This window comes from Vigna unguiculata, chromosome 7, assembly GCF_004118075.2.
Source record: "Vigna unguiculata cultivar IT97K-499-35 chromosome 7, ASM411807v1, whole genome shotgun sequence".
NCBI classification, from domain to species: Eukaryota; Viridiplantae; Streptophyta; class Magnoliopsida; order Fabales; family Fabaceae; genus Vigna; species Vigna unguiculata.
The window spans coordinates 24,063,141-24,070,775 of NC_040285.1; positions in this window are offsets into that span (position 1 = coordinate 24,063,141).

Here is a 7,635-nt window from a genome sequence, read left to right on the forward strand (position 1 = left end):
ACACGGACGGGTCCGACGACCTAGACGGGCCGACGACTTGGATGGGTCCGACGACTCGGATGGGCCTTCCAAACCGTCGAGTCCGTTTGGGTCGTCGGGCTCGTTCGGATAGTTTGACCCGTCCGAGTCGTCGGGCTCGTCGTGTTTTTGGGACCGTCCATGTCGTCGGGTTCGTTTGGATCGTCAGGCTTGACGGTTTGGAAGGGTACGTCCGGGTTCTCGGGCCTGTCTAGGTCGTCGAACCCGTCCAGGTTGTCGGGCCTGTCCGGGTCGTCGGGCCCGAAGTTTTGGAAGGGCTCGTTCGGGTCGTCAAGCTCATTCGGTTCGTCAGGCCCATCTGGATCATCGGGCTCGTTCGGGTCGTCGGACTCGTCTGGATTGTCGGGCCTGTTAGATCATTGGTCTTGTCCGGATAGTTTGCCTCATTCGAGTCATCAGACCATTCTGGGTCATCGAGCTCGTTCTTGTAGTAAGGCTCGTTCGGGTCGTCGGGTTCGTCCGGGTCGTCGGGCCCGTCCGGGTCGACGGACGGGCTCGTCTAGATCATCGAGCCCATTCAGGTCGTCAGACCCATCTGGGTCATCGGGTAGGGATGGCAATGGGGCGGGGCGGGGACGGGTTTCGCTATCCCATACCCATCCCCGTAAAAAAAATTCATCCCCATCCCCATACCCAAACCCAACGGGTATCAAACTTTTGTCCCATCCTCATCCCCACCAAGTAACGGGTATAATCTCGTACCCATAGTCATACCCGTTTTCTTACTACTTTAATATTAATTTTGAATAACTTTTATAAAATAATAAAAAATTACAGTAAAGGAAACATAATATTATTCAATATTCAATATTAGGAGGATAGTTGTTTCTTCGATATCAAATACTTTAAAATAAATTATAATTGTTTATATTTTATATTAGAATACCAAATAAAATTTCATGAGAACCAAAATATTTATTAAATTTGCAAACATTAATGAAACCAAGTTGATAAAATTTAAAAATAGTTTTTAAAAAAAATATAAAAAGAAAAAAAAATATTCAAATTAAAATATATTTTATTTTAAATGTTTGTTTACTTCAATTTCTTAAATTATAATGAAACTCTTTTTTATACACTAATAAAAGTTATAATACATCACTTGATCAAAATGACATAAAGAATAAATAATAAACATAATAAAATTTTAACATAGATCTTGTATCTTTTGAACTCCAATATATGTTAGATGGTGATAAAAAAAAAATTCATAGCAATTACATTAAATTTTTATATTGTAGTAAATAAAAATTATTTATACAATTATAGTGAAAAACTTAAAGTATAATTGTAATGAGTTAGAAAATAAAAAATAGGTTTAATTATGTCTTTGGTCCTCATTTTTATAACAAAATCTCAATTTGGTCCCTCTATTTTTTTTTTATCTCATTTTGGTCTTTGTTTTAGGAAATTTGATATCAATTTAGTCTTTTCCGTTACTGGTACAGTAACAGTGTTAATTGAGGTGCCACGTGGCCACGTGTCAGTTCTTGGATTTTTTGATTTTTTTTTGAATTCTTTATTTATTTATTTTTTTTGAATTTAAAAAAAAATTGCCACATGTAAAATAGTCGTCGTGTTGTGGCAGTGATGTGGAAGTGATAATGCCACATGTCAATATTATGCCATGTGTCATTTTCTCAGTCTCAATTTGGTCTTTGTATCCTAATTTTTGTCTCAATTTAGTTCTTATTTTTGTAAAAATAGTCCAATTTTTTCTCTCTCCACATTGAAACAAAAATTAATTGTTATATAAATGTTATACAAATATTTTTATTAAATTTTATATTTTTATTCAAATTGATATTTTTATTATATATTTTTAACATAACTAAGTTTATTTAAATTTGTGTTTCATATTCAACTTTACTTAAAATTGTTTTCAAATTTTAAATTTATATGTTTTTTATTGTTACATTAATTAGTTAAAATTATTTTTAAAATTTTTATAATTGTTATTTTTACATCAATTCAAACATTTGTGTACAAATTATTGAACTTTACACATTTTAAAAATATACAATTATTTAAAATATAAATTAAATTAAAAAAACAATATTAAAGTATGATGTAATAAAATATCAATATAATTTATCATTTTTTTATTAACATTATTATCTATTAACAACTTTAAAACAATTTTAATTAAAGTTCATTGTAAAATATTAATTAAATAAACTTAATTTTGTTAAAAATATTTACTTGAAATATCAATTTTGATAGAAATATTTGTGTACATTTATATAAAAATTAAATTTGATTTCAATTTGGAGAGGGACAAAGTTGCTCAATTTTTACAAAAATGGAATTAAATTGAGACAAAAATTAAAATAAAGGGACCAAATTGAGAAAATGGAAATGACACATGTCATATAAGTGACACGTGTCATTGTCATTGTCACATCACTTTGTCACTACCACGTGGCACGACGACACGACAGCTTGACACGTGACAAATTTTTTATTTCTTAAAAAAAATCAAAAAATAAATAAAGAATAAAAAAAAGTCAAAAAAATAAAATAAAAAATTCAAAAATCCAGAAATGGACACGTGACACCCCCTTTAACAGTGTTACTGTACCATTAACGGAAGGGACCAAATTGAGACAAAAACAAATAGAGGGACCAAATTGAGATTTTGCTACGAAAATAGGGACCAAAGGTATAATTAAACCTAAAAAATAATTAGATAAAATATATCAAAATAGTATTCTACATGATGAAAATAAACAAAAAATAAAAATATTAAAAAATTAACAAATGTGTGTCTTATAAACAATTTGGATACTATTGAAAAGAATTGCACAAAAAAAACAAATGTATAATTAAGGGTATAAGATGAAAAATATCTTAGAGATCTAAGAAAAATTTTCAAATATCAACATATATACTCAATGGTTGAGAAATACCAAAAATTGTTTTAGTTAAACAAAAAAGTTCTTCAAATGAAACAAAAATTAATAATAATAATAATAAGTAATTTTTTTTATATTACCTAGTAAATGAAATGTTTATGATATTAAACACTTAAATTGAGAGTATTAAACATTCTCATGTGAAAGAAAAATATACAATAAATAAAAATATTAAAAAATATTAGAAATATTCAAATGTTAGAAATACAATTTTTTTTATTGACATACATCATTTTAACATAATTACATAAATGTTATGATAAGATAAAAAATATATTGGAGATGGGAATGAGTTTCATAACAAACCAAATAATTAAAAGAAATAAAAAATGGAAAGTATATATATATATATATATATATATATATTGTTACTTAATTAATTGTGAATATTTTAATAATTTAAACGAGGATAGAGATATGGCGGGGAGAGGTATTATGATGGGGACGGACGGGTTTATTTGCCATCTCTATCGTCGGGCCGTTTGGGTCTTTGGGCTCGTCTGACCTGTCTGGATCATCGAGCCTATTCAGGTCGTTAAACCCATCTGGGTCGTCGAACCCGTCTGGATCGTTGAGCCCATTCGGGTCATCGGACCCGTTTGAACCGTCGGTCCCGTTTGTGTCATCGGGCCTACCAAAGAGTCTAGAATGTGAGGTTGAGTGAGAAGAATTTCAAATTCCACCTATTTTGAGGGTATTTGAATTTCTACTAATTTAGCTAATTGAAATCCCTCATAAAAATGCTTGCATTTGAAATGCTTTTTAATTTATGTATCCAAACAAAGCATTTCAATACAAAGCAATCTAAATTCTTCAAAATAATGAATTACTTCATTAAAATACTCTATCCAAACACACTCTAAAGATAACTAATGATTCTCTTCTTTCTAAACAAACTTATAATTTACTAAAAAATGGTTTTAACTCGTTAAATATAATATCAATAAAAATTAACATACACTAATAATAGTTGAGTTAAATTTTATTCTCAAACATAAACTTATAATTACTTTTTAATAGAAGTATATTAATTAGTACTAACAAAATTTTTTATAAGCTTTTTTTTTAAAACATAATTGTATATTTAATTTAATAAAGATATATTATTACTAAAAAAAATTTGAGATCTTTTTTCATAAACATAATTTTGTAATTAATTTAAAACAAAAATAATAGTACTAAAAAAATTGAGACCTTAATTTTTTAGAGACCTAAAGCAAGTATTTTATTTGTTTTACCCTTGAGTCGGTCCTGGATTGAATCTAGATCATACCTCAAATCCAACATTATATTGAATTTTTTAAATAAAATGAAAATTGAATTAAGAACAAAAAAAAGATACTAATTAAGCCTACGAAAAGAGAGTGAATGTTTATTTTAATTTTTTTTTCAATCTTCAATGGACTTTCTTTGTCTGGTTGTTTTATATAGACTAATCTTCTTGGTGAAGAACAAACATCGATTATATACTATTGGAATTTTCTTCACAATATTTGAATGCCAATGACCTTTAACCAACTTTTGACCATATGTAACCACGTTTAATGACTTTAACAATTGATCTTGTTAATGAATTTCAAGGTTGTCACCAACAAAAATTATGCAATAAAAACCGTGAAGAGACATCTTCAAGACTGTTCACTAAACCAGGCATAACTGAGGGATTCATTACATTCTTTCAGAACTCATAAGGTCATTTAACCCATCCCACGCCACAATTAACCACATTTCCAAACTAATTTCACCAACCATTTTGCATCCCTTATTTAGTCTTGTTGCTTCAAAGCATCATTTGTCTGATAATTCTCATGTTTTTCTCCTGTTTCCAAAGCATTACCATCTAGTGAATCGTCATTGTTTGAACCAGAGGGTTCATTATCTTTCATGGTGTCCTTTTCATCCTGATAAGATGATTATGAACCATCCAAATCCTTTGTGTTATTAAATTCACCGTTTTTACTAGCCTTATCATGTTTTATGTCCTTGTTAGTGTTAGAAATTCTGAATGAAATGGAATGGAACAATGAATTTCTTGGGAAAAACTAACTAGATAGAATGATGATTGTGAGGGCTTAAACAAATGAAAGACACTACAGAAAGGAGCAAGGTTTTAGAGCAATGGATTTGGGAGTGTTATTTTTGTGTTTTTGAATATCGGGAATGGTTCTTTTTGTCATGTTTCATTTGTTCTTTTTTACCTAATCTATGTTTTTTTATAACATAACATTTATATAATTTAATGTTAAGTAGGATAAAATCTTTTTTTATTTTTAAATATTGATATGCATACAACTGGAATGACAATGGAACATTTATACAATTTGAAAATAGAAGGTAGATTATAAGTTAAAACTTTATTTTGAGGTATTCTACTATCTCGTCTATGACATATGGTTGCGGCATGAGTAGGATTAGATTTGACTAATTCATTTGTTAACTTATTAATGAAATAAAAAGAATCAAAGTTGAATATTTGTATTCTTTTATGTTGAATTTAATTCAATTGATCACCATTGCAATGCATGCATGACGGTTCTTTTGGAATCTTATAGAAGAGTGGAGGAAAGTCAATATCATTTTGATGGTGACAATTGTACTCATATGGGACTATCTCATTGCATGCAGTGCCTTCAAAGGGGGTTGGGTTTGATCTTTCTTTCCTCCACTCATGGTTTCTTTAAGTTGTTGTCCTTCTCTCTTTTCATTTTAATTTTAAATTGTTCTTCATAATTTCTTATTCCTTTTTCAATAATGTGTGTATATTCCTTGGTGGTTTTCTCTTTAGGAGTAAAAGTGATAAAGGAAGAATTCTTCCAACATTAATTTCCTGCCTGAGAGTAGTATATGTTGAAATGTAGTCATTAAAGTGTTAGTTCCAGAACCAACTTTTATTGCTCTGTTATATACCTAATAATGCCATTAATGCTTTGGCAGCTGCTACATGCACTGCTTGGAGGAACTGGCTTAAAATGTTAGGAATTGACTTAATAACTTGTTCATGTGAAGTGTGTAGAAGACCAAAGGCAAGATCATTTTGTCCACCATGTAGAGCTACAATAGTGCATCCTAAATATGGAATGATGGACATTATGTGTCAATATTTTGCATCAATAAAGGGTATACAAGGTTGGTGTGTTGCAATCTTAACTAAAAAAAGTTGCATAAAAGTTATTGATATGAAAATGATATTCCTTACTAAATAGATGAAATATCACATGTAAATCAAGTAATTGAAGTTAAAGGTATTTTAGGATTGTAACACTCAGAAGTCCATCTTGTATAAGTGGACGAGGAGTTTGATCTAAAATATGATAAAAGATGACAATGAAGATGATATAGTTTTAAAATTATGAACCAAATGAAGACATTGAAGGAGATGGACTTGAAGATAATTGTACTGTATGGCCCATCGGTCAAGCGGACCAAGGACAAGCGGCCATAGACCGCCCGCTACAGGCGGACTGTTCCTTGGGATGTTGATGTAACAATCTCTTTGGAGTGCTTTAAGGGAGCTTGCGACCAAACGTCTCCCGCATTCTCCGGATGAAGTCTCAGCTCTGGACGTGCTAAATCGGCTACCCTATCAGACCATCGGTTAGGTGGGCCAAGAACAAGCGGCCATAGGCCGCCTGCTACAGGCGGACCTTTCCTTGGGACAAGGGATGACAACAGGTTAGGTTGGGTTGGGCACAGATAGTGCCTACCTGCAAAAAAAAAATCCGCCCGTTACCCGCCCGTTTACCCGCTAGGTATCGGCTTAAAAAATACCCGCAAATATTTTTGAAAACTCGCGGGTACCCGTGGATAACCGATACTCGCAAATATTTAAAAAATATATATTTTATAAATTTTTTAATATAAAATTATAAAAATAAAATATAAATTAAATTAAATTTTAATTATAATTAAATTTGACATAATAAAATATATTGTTAATTTTAATTTAATTAAATTTAACTTAATAAAATATAAATTAAATTTTAATTTTAATTTTTTGCGGGTAATAGGTACCCGCAGGTACGGATAGTATGATACCCGTACCCGACCCGTTTATAAGCGGGTATTAAAATACCCGCGGATAATAAATACCTGCGGGTAGTAACTATCTGTCGCAGATTTTATCCGTGGATATCCGCAAGCGCGGGTATTTTTGCCATCCCTACTTGGGACGTTAATGCGACAATCTCTCCTAGTGATCTAAGGGAGCTCACGACCAAATACCCCCTACGTTCATTTCCAATTGCACTTCGTCTCCACTTATGTGGAGACCCTCATTCATGAAGACAACCGACAGGATGCACGACCCATCGGTCAGGCGGCCACACTAAAACCTGGATCAGTAAGTCAAAAATGAATTAAGATAATACAAGTCAGTAATCAAGTTTAAAAAACAATTGAGCCATGATTAAGAAACCCTAATCACAGGCCCATACAAAAAACTATAAATAGAGACCCAAGGTAAGTTGATGGGGACTTTTAACTTGCATTTATTACAACATTTATTGTTATCTCCCGATCGGACTTGAACTGACTTAAGCATCAGAACCTTTTAGACAGGTACCCGGATCGAACAAGTTGGCTGAGGAGAACATCAGACAAAGGGACTAAAGGATAATTTGAGTGTTTGAAGTAGATGCTCGGCCCTTACACCCGAAACAATAATAATTTTGAAGAGAATGAT